The sequence below is a fragment of the Natator depressus genome, chromosome 21 (genome assembly GCF_965152275.1).
Source record: "Natator depressus isolate rNatDep1 chromosome 21, rNatDep2.hap1, whole genome shotgun sequence".
Classification (NCBI taxonomy): domain Eukaryota; kingdom Metazoa; phylum Chordata; order Testudines; family Cheloniidae; genus Natator; species Natator depressus.
Window position 1 is genome coordinate 16,461,273 of NC_134254.1, and position 21,877 is coordinate 16,483,149.

The 21,877-nt window shown below is 50.4% G+C and overlaps 1 protein-coding gene across 2 annotated transcripts in view; it reads left to right on the top strand.

The window, feature by feature from the left end:
• Positions 1-101: 101 nt before the first annotated feature.
• Positions 102-21,877, top strand: part of ELAPOR1 (endosome-lysosome associated apoptosis and autophagy regulator 1) — a 103,839-nt gene continuing 82,063 nt past the window's right edge. Inside the window, exon 1 of one of the 2 annotated variants that reach the window (XM_074936323.1) lies at positions 102-158. The gene's annotated coding sequence lies outside the window, so the exon portion shown is untranslated. Of the gene's footprint in view, positions 159-339; positions 426-21,877 lie in introns of those variants that run through there. The other variant, XM_074936322.1, reaches the window with a different exon arrangement.

A 21,877-nucleotide genomic window follows, 5' to 3' on the forward strand; every position in this document is an offset into this window, starting at 1 on the left:
ACAGAGCGAGGCGGGCGCCCGGGCTGCGCGCGCGGGAGAGCGCGGTGTTGGGCGCGCGGCGCGTTGCCCCCGAGCGCGGTGCGCACGAGCACGAGCCCGCGCGCGGGGGCGGCCTTGGCGCGCGCGGCGCGGGCGCGGGCGCATCTTTCGAGCCGCAGGTGCGTGGCCAGGTGCGCGCGGCGGCGGTTGCCGGGGGCGGGGCGGGGCGGGGCGGGGCTCCGGCGTCCTCCGGCCCCCCCGCGGCGGCTGCACCTGAGCCCCGCCGCCGCCGCCGCCGCTGCACCATGGCTGGGGCCGGCCGGCTGCGTCCGCCCGCGGGCTGCTGCCGCCTCCGGGCTGGGCTCCGGCTGCTGCTGCTGCTGTGGGCGGGGGCCGCCGCCCAGGGCAGCCGGGGCGCGGAGCGGGAGCTGCACGCCTGCAAGGAGGTAGGGGGGCGGGCGCAGCCCGGCAGGATGGAGGGGCCGGAGCGGCCCCAGTCCGGGGCGAGCCGCGCTCTCCGCCGGGGGCTCTGGGGCCGGGGTCTGGGGAGGGCCCTGGGGGGCCTCTGGGGCGGAAGGAGGGGCCCGGGGGGGCCCTGGGCCGGGGTCTGGGGGGGAAGGAGGGGCCCTGGGGACAGGGTCTGGGGGGGCTCTGGGGCCGAAGGATGGGGTCTGGGGGGGAAGGGGTCTGGGGAGGGCCCTGGGGGGGGCTCTGGGACCGAAGGAGGGGCCCTGGGGGGCTCTGGGGATGGGGTCTGGGGGGGAAAGGGGGGCTCTGGGGACGGGGTCTGGCTGCCCCACACCACTCAGCGATCTAGCGGGTTGGGGAGCCAGGCACCCCCTGCGGGGCTCTGGCGACAGAGCTGCAGGCCTGATACGAGGTGCCCCGTGGGGGTATGACGAGCCGGGCGTGGGTGGAGGGCCAGAGGCCAGGTCCTGTCTAGGGTGGCATTTAGACAGAGGTGCAGGTCTCTATGGGGCAGTGGACGGGGCTGTAGCAATGCAATAAGGGGGATCTGGAGGAGCAGGGGTCGGGGAGCCCGAGAGAGGCGCTATGGAGGCGATGGCATGCCTCATATGGTGGCAGGGGCTGCATGCCCTGTGTCGGGGAGGGGGGTTAGGACGATAGGTCCCCGGGGCCTGACGGACAGCAGTGGGGCTGTGATGGGTACATACATGGCAAAGTGCCGGTGTGGTATGGGCTCAGGAGCTATGTAGACACACCTGATGGTTCCTATATGTTTTTGGGAGGGGGGAGGCACAGAAGGACTGCCTGGCCTCACTAGAATTAACATAGTCTTGCAAAATCACTAGGAAGAGTCACCAGTTTGGGCTCTCCAGCCCCTCTGGTGCCGCTGCTGGAATCGGCCCACGAAAAATGCTAGAGGCAGAAGCAAAGCATGCTGTTTACTCATGTCCCTAAAAATAGCCTGATGGGGGAGTCAAACTTAATGGGGCCGTGTTCAGAGAGACAAGAGCCAGACCAAAATCCTGGGCAGGTGGCAAAGGAGTTTCCCAAGAAGGTGGCAGCTGGCAGAGTGATGCCATTCTACAACGTCAGCCTGGTCCTCTGTACGTCAGATTTTGCACAGCACTTGGCTCCCACTGTGCTGAGCCCTTGGTGTTTTGGCTCTATAACCCCCCCCTCCCCCCCTTGCTGGTACTGATCGGGGTTCCAGAAAAGTGGAGTGCATTGCCCCAACCCTGCTAAAAGCAGAGGGGCACTTCCCCATGCCCTGCCTGTGACCCATGCGCTCCCTTCTCATTGACCATTGGCTGTAATCCCACCGGGCAAATGGTCTCTTCTCTGTACCGTGGCAGGCTGCCTGTAAATTGGGTCGTAACGTTCTATTAGGTGAATGGAAGGAATTTGATTTTGCGTGTGTGTGTGTGTTGGTTCGTATCTAAAAATGTCTATGAAAAGTGTGGGTGGCAAAAAGAAACAGTGACAAAGGAAGAAAGAAAAAGGGTAGAAGGGAGGGAGGCTGGAGAAAGTCAAAGCTCCCCTGGAAAGAGAGCAGCTTCCATCAGCTGCCATGCTTCTTGCTCCACTCTGGTCAATGGAGGCTTTTTCCACTGACCCGAGTGGGAGCAGGATCAAGCCCCTCCAATAAAGGGGGTTGCTGGGGAAATACCCCCTTCCAGTGCTTTCTCGCCCCTCCCTCAATCTGTTCCTTGATTGCACTAGGCATTGGACTGGGCCCTTAATGAGCCCAGCGGAAGGACCCTGTGGACTCCAGGGGGACTTGGATTGGGCTCTCACTCCTCCATTCTAGAGTGTATTTCTGTGCTAGTCTCATCTCTTTTTGTCTGTGGCTTTACATTCTCCTTTACTAAACCCGTTACTGTGTCTGTGCCTTGCTGTGTGCCTTCTCCTCAGGCCCTTCTGAACAGTTTTGGATACGGCGCTGGCAGGCAGATGACTAGATTTTATATGCTTGGTGGAAGGCTTGCTTTCACAGCAGCACGGGGCTCAGACTGGCTGTCTCTTCTGGATCACATCCTTTTCCCATTGCAAGACTGAGGCAAAGCTTTTCTGATTTAAGTGGAAGTTGAGATCAGGTTCTCTGTGTATTTATATTTTAGCCAGAGGAGAGGGATGCTTTTTGCCATATTACACTGGTATATTTTTAAATCATCAGATGGTACTAATGAATTTTTTCATGCTTCTAACAGCTTTATCCTTGCCATATGGTCAGAGTGTGCTCTTGACTTCCCAGCTCTAGTCATGTAAGGAGGTTAGGGTTACTAGGGTAATATTCCTGTCACATGGCAGGGGTCAGGATCTGGTGATGCCAGTGGCTGCTGTAACATGTCCCCTTTTATTTGCATTTAATTTAAAAAAAAACAAACCACCAAATATAACAGCCATAAATGAATGCAGCTAATTAATAACACAACAATGGAGATCTCTAGGCCGGGGGAGATCACCTGGTATGATGTCTGCCATTTGCTGGACATGTGTCCAAAGCAGCTATCTCTGAATCTCATTGGCTTTCTGAGCCCACAACTGCTTGTTCTTGGAGAACTTCCTCCCTCAGTGGCATGTTTGGCCACTGAGATGGATATGTCCTCTGCTGCCTGTTTGCTTCTGCTGATGGGCCAGATCATCTGCTGGTATAAATGGGCATAGCTCTGCTGACTCCAGCTTGCACCACTTGGGGGGTCTGTCCCAGGGTGATTTCCTCGTTGGTGACTTTGTACTACTGTCAGCAGCATCCGGAATGTCCTCAAGGAACAGAAACAGGGTCCCCATTGCTTTTAGACAGGTTCTTCTGTTCCTGCTTCAGGACTGGCTCTCGGGGGGGCTCTGACCTCTGGCTTGGGGAGGTGGGATTCCTGGGGCTTGGCAGGCTGCTGGCCAGCTTCTCTTTTGCAAGGGGGATGGGATGTTCAATTCCAATGGGGCTGACTGACACTCCTGTTAACCGTATTACGTCTGGTCTAGTTTCCTGGCGTACGGCTCTCCTGTAACTGTGCCAGGATTCATTGTCTGTAGCCCAAGGAGCTCCTTAGTGGTGGGCACTGAGGGTTTTGTCCTTCTGCCAGGAGTGTGTGAGCTGTGCTGTGATACCAGACACTGCTACAGATGGGTCCCTGAGCCTACGGAAGCTTTTAATATTACTGAGTTCTTTGCTCTTTGTACTGTCTTCTGCTAACCCATTTGACTGTGCTGACAAGGGCTAGAAAACCAGTACTGGAACTGGTATATTGGAGAATTGTCGAAACAAGCTGCTCATTAACCTTGCACTGTTGTTGGTTCCTAATTGTACTTTAAAATGTATGTTTTCTTGCTACTCGGTGTGTTGCAAAACAGGTCCGTTTGAAAAGCTGATTAGCAGGCTGTGATAAGAGGTTGTCTTTCCTGTTCGATGCACGCTCGGACCAAGGATGGTCAGGACTCTTGTGTTCTGAGTGGTTTGCTTTCACTCGATTGCAAATGTCACACTTGGTACCTGTCTCTGCTGGCAGCATTCGTGCCTAGACAGAATAGCACATCTCCTGGCTGAGTCCGTACCCTTCAAATCCCCGGATGGGCACTGTGGATGATGCTGTTTTTGACTCCTGCTGTGGTGGTGTGGCACAGCATCCTCTGTACTGAATATCTGCATATGTGGCAATCTCACCTCTCTAGAGCTGGAGTGCCTGAGAAGCGTTTTCTTTTGGCCCTCCATCTACAGTTACTCTCCCAAGCAGGTGTGAGGCTGGGTCACTCTGTTTCTGCTTGTCAGATTGTGTCTGGCAAGTGGGTAGTGCTTGAGTCGTATTTACTTCAAAGTCCTGCTACAATTCCTTGCTTTCCCTGTGTACAGGTGTTCCTGAAAGCAGGGGCACTGCCTGAAGCCCCTTATTGGGCCTGTATTTCACACTTCGGTGCTTGATCCCTTGCTGAAGTCGTCTTGCCAATGGCTTCTGTTATACGGCTTCCAGCGGTTTATCGTCTCTTTCTACCTCAACCAGTTTCTGCCCACTAACATATCCACAAAACCTCCTACAATGACTAGCATTTCTGTTTTTCAATCTGGGCATAGCTGTACCATGTCTTTGAGTGATCGTCTTGAAAAAGGACAGCTCCCCACCCAGGTGAGCTTGCCTGGAGGGAGATTGGGGTCTTTGTTTAGTGTCAGAGTTTTGGTGCAGGTAGCCTTTCCCTTGTTGCTGTGGAAGGGCAGAACAGAACAGCACTGGGGTAAGGAGTTTGAGTGGCGTAGCACTTGCTCATGACAAATCGGTGCTGAATTTGCTGAGCTATGTCAGCATGGCCATGAATCCCTAAGATGGGTGAGGTAATATCTTTTATTGGACCAACTTCTGTTGGTGGAAGCGTGAAGCTTTTGAGCTGCACAGAGCTCTCCGGGTCTGACCTGAAGAACCACTCGGTATTAGTGCATCATCAGCTCTTCTTTTCTCTGTGTGTGCCGGGGACTCTGCGTAGCCCCCGCATTTCTGCCAGCACCTTGAGTTCGGTAAGGCATCACATTGCAAAGCAGCACCCCGGACTTGGCGTGCCTTATGTCTCTTGCAGACGAGTTGTGCACCCATTTGGGCATTTGCACTGCAACAACTGTTCAACTGCCGCACCAGGGTGTTGCTTTCTGTGGGTCTGCTGTTATACAGATATGCTTGCCAAACAAGGGTCGTTCTGTCGCTGACCCAGCACCTGGTGTGCTCGACACCTCTTGGGTTGTGACAGGCCTCCACGTTGCATTTCAGATACTTCAATGACAAGTTTTCACTAGCTGTGCAGATACGTGCTGTTCTTTGCACCATGAAACCCATTTCTCAAAATACAACTTTGCTCTGATCTGGTTCTCAGCAGACTAATTAGAGACAGAGTTGTGTGGTAGAACTAACTGTTCCAGTTCAAGTTACTTAGCTTTCAGTAGGCCTGTAATGTAAAGGTCTTGCCTGGTAGCTGGCTTGTTGAAAACGTGCCTTCCCCAGTAACCTTCTCCTAGGGCAAGAATCTCTCTCTCTCTCAACGCTGTAGCATTGAAGTATCCCTGTTCTTGCATGGGGTTACAGACCCTTGGTGCTCCCCTAAGGTGTATGGCAGCTCCCTGTTGTCTCTGGGCTTGTCCCTTAGCACAGTGGGGAGGGTTCCACCCTCTTGTATTTCTCTGCAATGCCTCTTGCTCCCAGGAATAGGCAGCCCTAGAGCCACCTCACTCCCAGGTTACCTTCCAGACCAAGGGGTTCAGGCAGCTTCCTTGGCACCACTTTTGCCAACATCTGATCGTCTTCTGACACACCCAAGTGCAGGGAAGCCTGTGAACTTCCTGGCCCCAGCAACCTGACTGACGTCCTGGCAGCAGAAGGGTCATATTCGCCTTCTACTACCCTGGAGTTTGGAATGAGCAGCTTTGCAGTTAGATTTTTATATTGAACTCATCTGCATAAAGCAGAGCTTTATCTTTGGCCTGGATCTATCACTGGGGTAACTCCACTGGCTTAAATACAGTTACCCCAGTGATGAATTAGGGTGCATGTATGTTGAGTTATAAAATTTGCAGCATACAAATTCAAGCTGATGAAGCCTTCTGGGGTTGTAGTGATATTTGCTTGAAGTGGCTACACCACTGAAAACACAGTGGCAAGCGGATTAGGAGGGTGGAGGATGTGTACAGTTTTTGTAAAATTGTTTTTAAAAAAGACGTTCTTAAGTCTTTAGAATAAAAATCTATTCACCTCCTCTGCGGTTCTGTTGATTAACTGGAGCAAATTCTGTCTTTCATCTGAGTTCTCCAGAGGAGCATTTTTAATTCAAGAGAACGTGGGGCTGTATTCTGCTCAGTCACTCTGTATTCTCAGCAGCACGGTGCCTATCAGTGAGGTGTTGTAGAGTAACTGAGGCTGGAGTGCAATTCCTCATGTTTCTTTCAACTGACGAAAGCTGGCGCATTTGATGCAGCCAGCAAAGCGGCGGCTTTACCCTTTTTAATTAAGCCGTTTTAGTGTTAGACAGACAACTCTCTGCAGAGGACACAGCTGGCAAGGCAGGTTGTGGGTGTGCACATGATCCTGATGGCAAGTAGGTGATTGAAAACCTCACCCTTTGTGGATAGGTTGAGAGGAAAAAATCCCTGCCCCTCAAAATGGTAACACTTCATGGCAAAGGTTGCTGGTGTGAGGAGTGGCACTGTCGATCATTTGATTTGCAGGCACTTATTCCAAAACATGTAACCATTCAAGGGAAGGAATTATCCAAACCTTCTAGATACGTGGGGCAAGGGGAGCTTTGGGGCAGTCAGTGCAGCACGCTTGCTAAGCTTACCCGGTCAGCTCTATGGGGCAGGGACCATCTGTTTGTTCTGTGTGCTCATAGTGCCTAGCCCCATGGGGTCCAGGGGCATGATTGGGGCTCTTAGGTGCTACTATAATACATGTAATGTGGCTAGTCTCCATAGTGGATATGACACGAGGTTTCAGATGGGTAGCCATGTTAGTCTATATCAGTAAAAACAACAAGGAGTCCTTGTGGCACCTTAGAGACTAACAAATTTATTTGGGCATAAGCTTTCGTGCGCTAAAACCCACTTCATCAGATGCATGGAGTGAAAAATACAGTAAGCAGGTATAAATACACAGCCCATGAAAAGATGGGAGTTGCCTTACCAAGTGAGGGGTCAGTGCTAACGAGGCCAATTTAATTAGGGTGGATGTGGCCCATTCCCAACAGTTGACATGAAGGGGTGAATATCAACAGAGGGAAAATTATTTTTTTTCATGACCCAGCCAATCCCAGTCTTTATTCAGGCCTAATTTGATGATGTCAAGTTTGCAAATTAATTCCAATTCTGCAGTTTCTCATTGGAGCTGTTTTTGAAGTTTGTTGTTGTTGAATTGCCACTTTTAAGTCTGTTGTTGAATGTCCAGGGAGACTGAAGTGCTCTCCTACTGGTTTTTGAATGTTACAATTCTTGATGTCAGATTTGTCCATTTATTCTTTGGCCAAACCAGACAGTCTCTACACAAATGTACATGGCAGAGGGGCATTGCTGGCACATGGCATATATCACATTGGTAAATGTGCAGGTGAACAAGCCCCTGATGGTGTGGCTGATGTGGTTGGGTCCTCTGATGGTGTCCCTTGAATAGATATGCGGACGTTGTTGGCACCGGGGTTTGTTGCAGAGGTTGGTTCCTGGGTTAGTGTTTCTGTTGTGTGGTGAGTATTTGCTTCAGGTTGGGGCGGGGCTGTCTGGATAAGAGCCTACTACTGCTGTCAGTTAGGAGTTACTACTGTAGGTCAAGTGGCAAGGCCTGTGGTTTTAGTCCTGAATCTCCCAGGGTTGATCCCCACTTAGTCTTGAGACCGGATCCACAAAGTTACTTAGGTATGTCTAAATCTGCAGGGCTGTTAAGCTAGAAATGACCCTCAGTCATTCAGAGCAGTGATAAACCAGCATAAGCTCTGACTGGAGTAGAGGGACTCCATGGGAAGGGGGATCAGTGTTGAATTGACAAGCAAGGTTGGCAGTTTGCCATCAGACTTGTTGGATAAGAGCCTACTACTGCTACTGGGTAGAGACATTCCTACTTCAGCTCAAGCAACGCAGCCATGGAGGAAACCGCACAAGGTTTGGTGATGTGGATGTGTGGGGAGAAGGGGGAATCCAAGGTAATAGCCATGGAGGAAAGATGAGATGCTCAGTTTTAACCCTGTGCAGATGGGAGGTGGTCCAGTCAATACCAGAGGTTGTCCTGGTGCTGAGGGCAGCCTCCCTCGCTCCTAATTGTTTTTGTAGGTAGCAATCAGTAGATTTAATGAATTGTCAATGAAGTCCTTTGTTCATTAAGCTAACACACACACACACACACACACACACACACACACCCCTCCCCCACAGCCAATGACGCTCTGAAGCTGCAGTGCTGTAAAGCTTAATGAGCTCTAAAAATAATGCAGTGAGTGTGACTGGCAGGAAGGGGACTTTCCTTGAGGAGCCGAGAGTAGAGATGTTGACAGCGCATCAGCCTGTTAGGCGCCAGCTGGAGGAGCCATGGGATGTCACCCGATGTCAAACGCAGCAGCCTCCGCTACACAAGGGCTGCAAAACGGCTCCTCAGCACAGGTGAGGCCATGGATCTTATTCTGTCAGACACGGCAAGGAGCTGGGTAGAAATCACTGGCTGGAGCTGCTAGGCTATGGCAGAGTTGCCTCTACAGTGGTTTAGTTCCTCCGCGTTCTTATTTAAGGTATGTCAGACCCCGTTCATCTGTTTTATACCCTATATTCTGCCTAAGTTGCAACCTATACTAGGTTTAAAAGCGTGAAGTGAGACTGCTAGTTCTATGGCTGGGGTAGAATGGCTGAAGGCCTTTAGCCACATAGGTAACAGGATGATGTAGACAAAGAATCTTTTCAGGAAATCATCTCTCGAGCTAGCCCCTATAAGGGACACCGGCCCAGCTGATTACAGTCGGCTTGGACCAAAGAATCCTGTCTCTGCTGGTTAGAGCTCCGGTGGTAGAACCCTGCTGGCAATGACCGCAGGGATCCGCGAGCTCCACTCTGCAAGGAGGCCATGTAAAAGCAGCCCCTGCTTCCCCAGCAGGTCTGTTCCTAGGATGTCAGTGAGAGCTGCTGACTCCGTGATTACGGCAAGCTTTCACTTCTCTCTAATCCTGTCAGCTCCCTGGACTAGCAGAGCTGGGAGTGAGCTGGTCCCTCTCCTCCTCAGGCATCTGCAGCAGCATTGCTTACTGTTGCGGAGTCCCCGGGCGATGCTCTGGAACTGCTCCCTACAAAGCCAGTCAGGACTCTGGGAAAGTCTCCTCTCTGGGAGCAGACTGTCTGCAGGGCAAAAAGCTCACACGGCTTCCACCTTCCTGGGTCTGACCTCTGAGCATTCAGCCTCCTCTGCCCCTCCGTGCACTTCCCCCAGCGAGTCCGCCCAGGCAGGGTCCTGGGGAAGCCAGAGGGTCCTGCACCCCAAATCCGCAGTCAGATGTGACTCTCAGCCAGCCAGTAAAACAGAGGTTTATTAGACAACAGGAACATGGTCTAACACAGAGCTTGTAGGTGCAGAGAACAGGACCCCTCAGCTGGGTCCATTTTGAGGGGCAGTGAGCCAGACAACCATGTCTGCCCTTCACTCCTCGTCCCCAACCAGCCCAAACCGACTCATCCTCCACCCCCTCCTCCTCTGGGCTTTGTCCCTTTCCTGGGCCAGGAGGGCACCTGATTCCTTTGTTCCCCAACCCTTTAGCTATCACCTTGCAGTGGGGGAAGGGCCCAGGCCAGGAGTTGCCAAGAGACAGTGTCGGCCATTTATGTACCCTGGCCCTTTGCTCTGCAACAATTACACCCCCTTATCCCACCACCTAGAGATTTAAGAAATGCCTAGGGGAAACTGAGGCACCTCTACAGTATTCAGAGGAAACATTAAGAACAGTCCCACTTCGTCACACTTACTCATTCCGGATTGTTGACTCTGTGGTGTTGATGATGTGAGTGCTGGAAAGAGCCCAGCTTGACTCTGAGCTGAGGCTGGGGGTTAGGGAAAATGTATTCCTTGCCAGCAGAGCAGACTGGGGTTGAGCTGTCAGGCCCCCGCCGCCACGACCTCTTTGTAATGTCCCTTCTCACTTGAAATCCGGCTGTAGGGAGCACAGTTCTGATCACAGCAGGGACAGTCCCCACCAGAACAGAGTTTAGTTTCTATTCAATATCTCCCATGCTATTGTGTGTGCAAACAAGTTAGTCATCCCTGACTCAGCAACAGTAGCTAAGGTAAAAACAAGGAGTGATGGGTCACTACAAAAACTAATTCCCCTTCTTGTCAACTGTTTGAAATGGGCCACCCTGATTACCTTGAACTCAAGCACTACAAAAGTGATTTTTTCCCTCCCTTCTTGTCAACTGCTGAGAATAGCCCACTTCCACCTTAATTTAATTGTCTTGTTAGCACTGACCCCCCACTCTGGGCAACTCCCATCTTTTCATATGCTGTGTATTTATACCTCTTTGCTGTATTTTCCACTCCATGCATCTGAAGTGGATTCTAGCCCACGAAAGCTTATGCCCAAATACATTTGTTAGTCTCTATGGTGCCACAAGGACTCCTCGTTGTTTTTGCTGATACAGACTAACACGGCTACCCAGCTGAAACCAGTAGCTAAGGTGTTTCTCTGGTCCCCATTAATCCTGGGAGATAGAAAAGTGCTACGATTGCCATTATTCACATGGGGAATCGAAGCACAAGGACACATAGGTGCTGGAACACCCCCCCTTTCTCCCCCGGCTTGAAGTGGTTTTCATCATACCCAGGGTTTACAGTTTGGTTCAGTGGCTCTCAGCACCCCTGCTGAAGGCTGGTCTACACTGAAAACTCGCATCAGCATAGCTACATTTCTGAGGGGTGTGAAAAATCCACCCCCTGAGAGATGGCACTGTGCCAACCTAACCCTGCTGTAGGCAGTGCTAGGTCAGTGGGAAGGATTCTGCTATTGAGCTAGCTGCTGCCTTTCAGGGAGGTGGATTGATGACAGCCATGGGTGAGCCCTTCTGGGGTGAGCCGCCACACTGATGTGCAGCTGCAGCATTTAAGCATAGACACGCCTTAAGTGGGAGTCGGTGGCAGAGCAGGGAATTGAACCTGGGTCTTCAGAGTCCTAGGCCAGTAGCTTGACCGCTCAGCTGTCCTTTCTCACTGCTCTTTCCGTAGGGGTTGTTTGCTTGGTTACTGGGACTGCTTCTGGTGCCGTTTGTTTACAGACAGAACCATGTAACTGCCGCATTCGCAGCTAACCTTTTCCCAATACACCGGTCACCCTGTCAGCACCTGCCATGTTGTGCAAGCATGTTTGTACTAGTGCATTGTGGGAAAATCTGAGCAGCTCCCATCCTGCATCTGCTGCTCGAGGCAGAGATGGGAAGGCCTGTGAATGGCTGGGAGCAGTAACATTGGGCAGTGGACTTGGATCCTCCCGCATGAAGAGCTGGGTGGTGGATCCTGGGTACAGCTGCAGAATAAGGGTGATCTGCAGCCTGACAAGTGTGTTGAAGCCCTTGTCATAGGAGCCATGCATCAGCCCCGTCCTGTATGGAGCCAGCTTCCTTAGCTCTGCGGAAGGTCTGCTGCCGAGCACAGTGCCATGCTCACGGTGGTCACACCAGCATGCCCAAACTGCACTCCACTGGGGCTGCAGCAGCAGCTCACCAGGCGCCTGAGGACGTAAAATGGAGCAGATCGTATTGCAGGGGAGTCCTGCAGCCTAGGTGCTGCCTCCAGAGACCACAGGCCCCAGCATGCGGTGCTCCGCCTTCGCCTGAGTGGGGGCTCCCATAAGAATGGCCAGACTGGGTCAGACCAAAGGTCCGTCTAGCCCGGTATCCTGCCTGCCCACAGTGGCCACTGCCAGGTGCCCCAGAGGGAATGAATGGAACAGGGAATCAAGTGATCCGTCTCCCAACACCAGCTGTGGCTATAGCCTGCTGTGACCTGTGGTCAGCTCTCTGTATTACAGGGCTCACGTGCTGCATGGTGGGCTGCCCTAGTCCTGAGAGCGCCTCAGTCAGTCTGAACAGAACCACCCGGGCGCATCAGCACTGCCATGGCTGGTCAGCTCCAGGGCTATGGACCCTATGTAAATCCAACACCACTTCTTGAGTGTTTGTAAGCATTGGTTGGCCCTACCCCAGGCTGGCGCAGCTGGAATCGATTAGCTCTGCTTGTGCTGAAGTATTCTTCTAACCTGGTTTTGCATAAGAAACCTGGGAGGGATTTGTCCCCTGCTCTGAAGTTATCGTGCAGCCCCGCTGATCCCCTTCCAAACTGAATTGCCTCTTGATTAGACTCTGGAGTATTATTGTCCTGTCTCCCAGCTCACCAGCTGTTCTCAATGTAGGTCTCAGAAGGACTAGCTTGGCGAGATGTGCACTGTCCCTTTAAAACAGGCTAGCAAGAGGCATCACCTTATGTATTCCTCCCTCCACTTCTGGAACACTCCACTGGTGTCACATGCCCTTTGGCATATCTCACCCCTTGCCCTGAGTGGGGGATGGGGGGCAGGGGGACTGTGATTGGCCTGGCTGCTGTGTATGGGGCACAATAAGGGGAGGTGCATGTGTGCACGCACACCCCATTAACTCTCATGACGGAACCCAGGGAGGGCGTCCAGCTGAGCTCGCTCGATGGAGCGAGGTTTTATTCCATGCTACCCATCTCCGTTGGTGGGGTAGGGGGAGGGAAGGTTGTGCCTTTATCACACCCATAGGGCCTGATCCCATGTGTTTTGACCACGGTGGGGTGGGATGGGCCCTTGGGAGCCCTGCTGCCATTGACTGTGCTAATGATACAAATCTGGCTGGCTGGATTCGTGTCCTTTCAGTCCCAGCCAGTGTAACTGGCAAAGGGCCCAATCCTGGCCCAGTGCCTCAACAGCAGAGTTGCCCGTGACTTGAGTGGGCCTGAATTGTTCCTGGTGTCGCATGTGCCCACTTGGCCTGCCTTGCGCAGTTCCTGGTCCATCTGTCCCCTGCAACCCAGACCAGAACAGAATGGGCCCCAGCATCTGGAGCTGCCTCTGGAGCTTTCCACGTGCCTGGTTCCAGTATTCAGACCCTGTCTGCAAGGGAGCTCCCTGAAGATCTGCTGGGGTTAGGAGCCTGCTGCCTTCATGCCTTGGGGGCCGGATCCCTCGCCTCACCACAGTGTGAGTCATGAGTGACCCGCTGATGTCATGGCACTGCCTTGGAATGGGAAGAGGACTGGGCGTACAGGCGCCTTCAGCAGCTGTCTGTGCTAGGAGAAGGTTTGTATGTGGAATCATAAAGATTAGGGTTGGAAGAGACCTCAGGAGGTCATCTAGTCCAACCCCCTGCTCAAAGCCAACTAAATCATCCCAGCCAGGGCTTTGTCAAGCCGGGCCTTAAAAACCTCTAAGGAGGGAGATTCCACCACCTCCCTAGGTAACCCATTCCAGTGCTTCACCACCCTCCTAGTGAAATAGTTTTTCCTAATATCCAACCTAAATCTCCCCCACTGCAACCTGAGACCATTACTCCTTGTCCTGTCATCTGCCACCACTGAGAACAGCCAAGCTCCATCCTCTTTGGAGCCCCCTTTCAGGTAGTTGAAGGCTGCTATCAAATCTCCCCTCACTCTTTTCTCTTCTGCAGACTAAATAAGCCCAGTTCCCTCAGCCTCCCCTCATAAGTCATGTGTTCCAGCCCCCTGATCATTTTTGTTGCCCTCCGCTGGACACTCTCCAATTTGTCCACATCCCTTCTGTAGTGCGGGGCCCAAAACTGGATGCAATACTGCAGGTGTGCCCTCACCAGTGCCGAATATAGGGGAATAGTCACTTCCCTCGATCTGCTGGCAATGCTCCTACTAATACAGCCCAATATGCCGTTAGCTGCCTTGGCAACAAGGGCACACTGTTGACTCATATCCAGTTTCTTGTCCACTGTAATCCCCAGGTCATTTTCTGCAGAACTGACTGCCAGCTAACTCGTGTTGAGCACAACTGCCCTGTCTCCATGGGGGTGCTGGCGCAGGTTGAAAACCCCCCATTTTATCTCAGGGAGAGCAGCCCGAGGTGGCTGCTGAGTCCTGTGCTGGGGACTGAGCGTGCTGTCTCTGCTGGCTGTGGGTGTTGTGTTGGCAGAAGGCTCCCTCCTGGCGCCAGATTCTAGCACTCGGCAGGGGAGTTTCCTTGGTCGTGGGTAGCTGCTTGGCCATCTCCTAGGCAGAGGATGTACTGGTCCTTGTACAAAGAACGAGTTTGTCTAACATCAGTCCCTGGGGAGGTTTAGGACTCTGCCTGTCTGAGGGAGTGAGAGGAGTGCTCAGTGCCAGCCTGGCGTTCGTTTCCCTGCTCTTCCACAGACTCGCCATGATCTTGGGCACCTCTGCCCTGGAGCTGGCAGGGTAACTTCCAGTCTGGACGGGCCTTCCTACACTAGCTCACTGTCACAGCCCCCGAATATGAGAGCCTAGACAGGACAGGCTAACAGCCTCAGTTCCCCAGTTGTGCCCTGCCCCACCCCATAGCTTTGTGAACAGGGACTGCTGAGAGGGAGTTTGGAAGGGGAGTAGAAAGGGGGCAAGGTACACTTGCCATTCTTTTAAAAACCTTTAAACTAAACTATAATCAAAGCTAAACTATAACCAGAATTTCTTGATTTCACCAAAAACCCTATCATCAACCTAGGTCACTGTAGCAGAAGCCCAGCAGCAGAGTGGGGGCTAGCCTGTTTGTTGCACTCAGTGTAGCATGTATGATTACCCACCCTGTGGGCAGGTGGCATATGTGTGCATTTGGTGCAGGGAGCTCCTGGCCCTCAGAGACCGTGTACAGGCTTTGGAGGCCAGGGTGGCGGAACTGGAGGAGCTAAGGGAGGCAGAGAGGTACGTTGATGAGACTTTCTGGGACACTGTAGATTTGTCCCACCTCTGGTCAGACAGTCCCTGCGTTGTTAAGGAGGATAAAAGGCCCAGAGAAGGAGACAACAGGAGCAGAGGGAAGCCTTCCCATAGTTGGGATTCTCCTTCCAGATGATGTTGGGGTATCCTCTCGCACTGAGGTTACCTCTCCGGGGGAGGGAACTCCAGTCATTAGGAAAAGGCAGGTGTTAGTAATGGGAGATTGGATCATTAGAAACATAGATAGCTGGGTTTGTGATGACCGGGAGAACCGTATGGTGACTTGCCTGCCTGGTGCGAAGGTTGCGGCTCTCTCGAGGCATCTAGATAGACTTATGCGTAGTGCTGGGGAGGAGCTGGTGGTCGTGGTAGATGTAGGTACCAATGACATAGGGAAGGGTAGAAGAGATGTCCTGGAGGCCAAATTTAGGCTGCTAGGAAAGAGGCTGAAATCCAGGACCTCTATGGTGGCATTCTCAGAAATGCTTCCAGTTCCAGGCACAGGGCCAGGTGGGCAGGCAGAGCTTCAGAGTCGCAATGCGTGGATGAGACGATGGTGTAGAGAGGAGGGTTTAGATTTATTAGGAACTGGGGAAACTTTTGGGATGGGGGAGCCTATACAGGAAGGATCTGGACTGCTGGCACTTCACATTAAAAACGTTGCAGAGCAGGTTTTAAACTAAGAGATGGGGGGGAAAGCCGATGGCGGCTGAGCGCATGTGGATCGGACAGAGACGTCTCTTAGAGGAGAGTCTAGTGATAGAGATTCTCTAGGTTTTAGTCAGGAGGAGAGGATGGAAGAGGGTAAAGTATGGGCCAGATCAGACAAGAAACATTCACATAAAGAATCTGACACATCAGAAAAGGGCAGACAAATAAACAGTGACAAGTTTTTAAAGTGCTTGTACACAACTGCTAGAAGTCTAAATAATAAGATGGTGAACTAGAGTGCCTCATGGTAAAGGAGGATGTTGATATAATAGGCATCACAGAAACCTGGTGGAGCTGAAGATAATCAATGGGACACAATCGTTTCAAGGTACAAAATATATCAGCAGGACAGAACGAGTCAGGCGGGGCGGGGGGGGGAGTGGAACTATATGTGAAAGAAAATGTAGAATCAAGTGAAATTAAAAATCTTACATGAATTCACATGTTCCATAGAATCTCTATGGATAGTAATTCCAGGCTCTACTAAGAATATAACAGTAGGGATCTATTATCGACCACCTGACCAGGACAATGATAGTGATGATGAAATGGTAAGGAAGATTAGAGAAGCTATCAAAGTAAAGAACTCAATAATAGTGCGGGATTTCAGTTATCCCCATATTGACTGGGTACATGTCACCTCAGGACAAAATGCAGAGACAAAATTTCTTGGTACTTTAAATCAGTGTTTCCCAAAGTGTGGTACGCATACCCCTGGTGGTACGTGAAAGGGTTTCAAGGGGTATGGGGCAGAATTTTTTATTTTACTTTATCAGAACGGGACCCCCGGCCGGCAGTGGGCTGAGCAGGGCCGGCAGACAGAACCCCAGACCCGTGGCAGGCTAAGTGGCTCAGCCCGCTGCCGGTCTGGGGTTCAGTCAGCCCGCTCCTGCCGGCCGCCAGTCCAGCTCAGCCTGCTGCCAGCCGGGGGTCCTGTTCACCCAGGCCGGCAGTGGGCTGAGTGGGGCTGGCAAGGGGCCCGCTGTCGGTCTGAGCAGGGCCGGTGGACAGAACCTCAGACCCGCTGCCGGTCTGAGTGGCCCAGACCTGCCGCCGGCTCCAGCTTTTTTGCCACCCCAAGCGGCAAAGAAAAGAAAAGCGGAAGTCGTACTGCCGAAGAGCTGCGCCGAAGAAAGAAGAGGGTCAGAAGCACAGCAGAGCTGACGCAAACCATGCGTGCACATTACCACGGCTGGGGCAATACACTTGCCTTTGTGGCATGCACAGAAGTCATACTGATGGATAAAAGTGAATAACTACTCTAAGGATCGTAGCAAGTACATACTTGGTGTGTATTAATATACAAAATTTCTCTTTTTGTTTTTGTTAAACCCATTTACAATGGATTGTTGGCTAAAAACAGGAAGTTTGAAACGTACAAAAGAAAATTATGAAGGAAATACGAATGTTCGTGATGATTATACCAAAAAATGCAGTGATATGACTACATCAGACAATTGTGACGAAAAAATTAGTGACCGTGTGAACCATCTGTAAGTTTATTTAACGTATCAGCTGCAAAAAAAACAAAAAAGGCCCGCAAATATGCTGAATATCTTAAACTGGGATTTTCGTGGACTGGTGATGAGGTGGAGCCTGTTCCACTATGTGTGATTTGTTACGAGACTCCCACAAATGAAAGTGAAACCATCCAACCTAAAACGCCATTTTGATAGCAAACATAAAGAATACAAGGGAAAACCTTTAGAATTCTTTGAAAATAGGCGCAAAGATCTCCAAAAGTCCCAGAAAACAATTCGTAATGTGATGGGAGGTGAAAATATGAAAGCTTTGGCAGCTTCATGCAGTGTGGCATACTTAATTGCAAAGTCCAGAGCTGCTGAAGTGATTGGTGAGACATTAGTAAAACCTGCAGCCAAAGTAATGGTGCAAGTGATGATTGGAGACCAGGCTAGCAAAGCTATAGATCCTTAGAGACTAACCAATTTATTTGAGCATAAGCTTTCGTGAGCTACAGCTCACTCCATCGGCTGCATACTGTGGAAAGTGTAGAAGATCTTTTTATACACACAAAGCATGAAAAAATACCTCCCCCCACCGCACTCTCCTGCTGGTAATAGCTTATCTAAAGTGATCACTCTCCTTACAATGTGTATGATAACCTGGGAAATCATACACATTGTAAGGAGAGTGATCACTTTAGATAAGCTATTACAGCAGGAGAGTGGGGTGGGGGGAGGTATTTTTTCATGCTTTGTGTGTATAAAAAGATCTTCTACACTTTCCACAGTATGCAGCCGATGAAGTGAGCTGTAGCTCACGAAAGCTTATGCTCAAATAAATTGGTTAGTCTCTAAGGTGCCACAAGTCCTCCTTTTCTTTTTGCGAATACAGACTAACACGGCTGTTACTCTGAAAGCTATAGATCATGTCACCCTCTCAAATAATACTGTTCATCATAGAATTACAGATATGGCCAAAAACGTAAAGCAGCAATTATTGTCAAGAGTACAAAAGAGTCGCTACTATGCATTGCAAGTTGATGAATCCACTGATGTTGTGAATTTAGCTAATCTTTTGTTGTTTGTCAGGTACGAGCTGAATAATGAAGTCCACAATAATATTTTGTTCTGCCAACCTATACCAACACGTACAACTGGAGAAGCTACTTTTAAAGCTATTGATGACTTTATCAAAAACAATGACTTGGATTGGAGTCGCTGTGTTGGAATAAGCACAGATGGCGCCAGAGCCATGATTGGCTCAAAGAAAGGAGTTGTTGCATGTATTCAAGCTGTTGCGCCAGAAGCAAAATTGACTCGTTGCATTCACAGGGAAGCACTCGCCACCCAGAACATTCAGGCAGATCTAAAGCAAGTACGGGATGAAGCTGTGAAAATAATCAATTTTGTGAAAGGCCGCCCTCTGAACGACCGGCTGTTTTCTCAGTTTTGTGATGAGATGGGCAGTGTTTACACACAACTCCCATTTCACACTGGAGTGCATTGTCTTTCGCGTAGAAAAGTTCTGAATCGCCTGTTTGAGCTGCGAGAAGAACTGCAAATTATTTTAGATGAAACCTTTAACCTGTGAGACTGTATACACGACTGGAAATGGCTATGCAAACTAGCATATATTGCAGATATCTTTGCTCATTTAAACAACCTCAGTCTATCCTTGCAAGGGAAACTCATATCCATATTTCATGTTCAAGACAAAGTGAGCGCCATGGTCACAAAATTGAAACTGTGGCATAAACGTTTTCATCGCCGTGAACTGAATTCCTTTCCAGCTCTTCATGATTTAGTAATAAACTCGACTAACTAACTTGATAGTGATGTGTTGCAAACCATGAAGCCGCATTTGGAAAGCTTGCAGAAAGATCTTAAGTATTTCCCTGAACCAGATGGCACCTTTGAATGGATAAGGAACCCTTTTATCAATGTTCAAACATTGCCAAATAACCTCTCTGCTTCAGAAGAAGAACAGCTCTTGGAGCTGGCTTCAGATAGCTCCTGAAATCAAAATTTGAGCAAAATACACTGACATCATTTTGGTTGGGGGTTAGCTCTGAATATCCAGCTCTATCGGACAAAGCTGTCAAGTATCTTCTGCCTTTTCCCACCTCATATTTGTGCCAGATAGGATTCTCTGCCCTGGTTGGCATCAAAACAAAAAAAGTGAAATCGTCTTATTGACGTGAAGCTCCATCTTCGTCTTAAGATCACAAACATTGAGCCAGATATCACCGCGACAGTGTCTGGTCAAAAGCAGTTCCATCCCTCGCACTGAATAGTTTAATTTGTACTGAAAATTTTTCAATACCCAAATAGTAAGTATTAAAACGAGTGCTTTCTTCCCTAACCTAACCAAACCAGTGTATTTTAATTTCAGAATTATACAAATTCACCATATATGCTGTTCTGCCAGACTGTTGATTCGCTTCTATTTTAATTATTTCTAGTACTATTTCTATATGTAACTTATTTTTATTAAAATTTTTGTTTCAACTGTACGTAATAAACATTTAATCCAGAATGAAACGAATTAGGAGTGTGTTATAAAAATATGCCCCCCCCATTATCTTCACCAGAGAAGGGGTACGCCGGTAAGACAAATGTCTCAAAAGGGGTACGCAACTGTTGTAAGTTTGGGAAACGCTGCTTTAAATGACTGGGGCTAATTTAACTACAACTAATCAGGAAAGAGATCTTGGAGTCCTCGTGGATAGTTCTCTGAAGACATCCACGCAGTGTGCAGCGGCAGTCAAAAAAGCAAACACGATGTTAGGAATCATTAAAAGAGGGATAGAGAATGAGACGGAGAATATCTTATTGCCTTTATATAAATCCATGGTACGCCCACATCTTGAATACTGCATACAGATGTGGTCCCCCTCATCTCAAAAAAAAAAATATACTGGCATTAGAAAAGGTTCAGAAAAGGGCAACTAAAATGATTAGGAGTTTGGAACGGGTCCCATATGAGGAGAGAGTAAAGAGGCTAGGACTTTTCATCTTGGAAAAGAGGAGACTACGGGAGGCTATGATAGAGGTCTATAGAATCATGAGTGGTGTGGAGAAAGTGAATAAGGGAAAATTATTTACTTGTTCCCATAATATAAGAACTAGGGGCCACCAAATGAAATTAATGGGCAGCAGGTTTTAAAACAAATAAAAGGAAGTTCTTCACTCAGCACACAGTCAACCTGTGGAACTCCTTGCAGCAGCAAGTATCAGTCTCATTTCAGGGGCCTGCAGCACAGCATGCGTGAGAATCAGGATTGTTTTCAGGACATGTGGGAATATCCCAAGGGCTTATGGTAAAGGGAGCTGTCCAAGCCCAAGCCTGGTCCTGCTCTCAGAGCAGTGTGGCAGGGACTGGAAATTACACTGAGCTCCTGGCCTTTAATCTTCAAACACCCTCTCAGTGTGATTTAAGGCTCCCCGCCCCTTTGGGAAGCAGGCATGCCATCAGCCTTGTTCTGCAGGTGGGCAAGCTAGGGCACGGGAAAGTTAAAGCCCAAACTTTCAAAAATGGCCACTGATTGTTTGTGTTGTGTGTGTGTGTTTTTGGATGCCTCAGTTTTGGGGATCCCTGTGTAAGATGCTGGGGCCTGATCTGATGTGTTAGGCACCCACCACCCCATTGACTTCAGGTGGACACTTGGCACCTTCTGAAAATAAAGCCCCAGGCATTTGCTGCTGGGCTCCCCAGAACTGAGGCATCAAATTCAGTGGCTGCACTTGAAACCTTAGCCCTGAATTGCTGAAGGCCCCGTGCTCAGCAGGGGCCAGAGCCATTGGTGGACCTCTGGCTCCTTGCCCTGGACTTTAGCCGTTAGTCAAGGCTTCCTCTTATTCAGTAGTTGGCCTAGTGATGATACAGCTGGTCAGAGGGAGATTCTGGGCCAGTGTTTCATGAACCATTAGGGCCCAGATTCACACTGGGGCTGTTTTTCTCTGTCTGACGGGCACTGACAAACTCAGTAATATTTGAGACATATGGATCTTATGAGGTGTGACAAAGTTCCTCCTCTACGTGGGTGAGTCTTGCGCTTATTGGCGGATTTGCTCGCCTTGGAGATTCACGGCAGCGCTCAGTTTGGCCGTTTTCATGAACCCACAGTCCAGGTCAACTCCTCCTGTGTCTGACCCGGAGTTGGGAGGTTTGGGGGGGACCCGGGCCCGCCCACCACTCCGGGTTCCAGCCCAGGGCCCTGTGGAACGCAGCTGTCTAGAGTGCCTCCTGGAACAGCTGTGTGACAGCTACAACTCCCTGGGCTACTTCCCCATGGCCTCCTCCCAACACCTTCTTTATCCTCATCATAGGACTTTCCTCCTGGTGTCTGATAAAGCTTGTACCCCTCAGTCCTCCAACAGTCCACGTTCTCACTCTCAGCTCCTCATTCGCACCCAGCTCCAGACTGCTCCTTTTTAAAACCCAGGTGTCCTGATTAGCCTGTCTTAATTGATTCTAGCAGCTTCTTGATTGGCTGCAGGTGTTCTAATCAGCCTGTCTTAATTGTCTCCAGAAGGTTCCTGATTGTTCTGGAACCTTCCCTGTTACCTTACCCAAGGAAAAGGGACCTACTTAACCTGGCGCTAATATATCTGCCTTCTATCACTCTCCTGTAGCCCTCTGCCCTGGAGGGAGAGGGCTGCTGCTCCTGCTGTTGGTACTGCTGCTGCTAGGCCCTGGGCTCTCCCAGCTGCTACTGCTGTTGCTGCTCCCCTGGCTGGGCTAGACACCACCACTCCTTCTCTGCTACCTGGTTGCTGGCCGGCTGCTGGACCCCCTGACCCTCGGGTGCTCCTACTGCTCCAACTGCAGCCCCTTGGAGGGGGGGC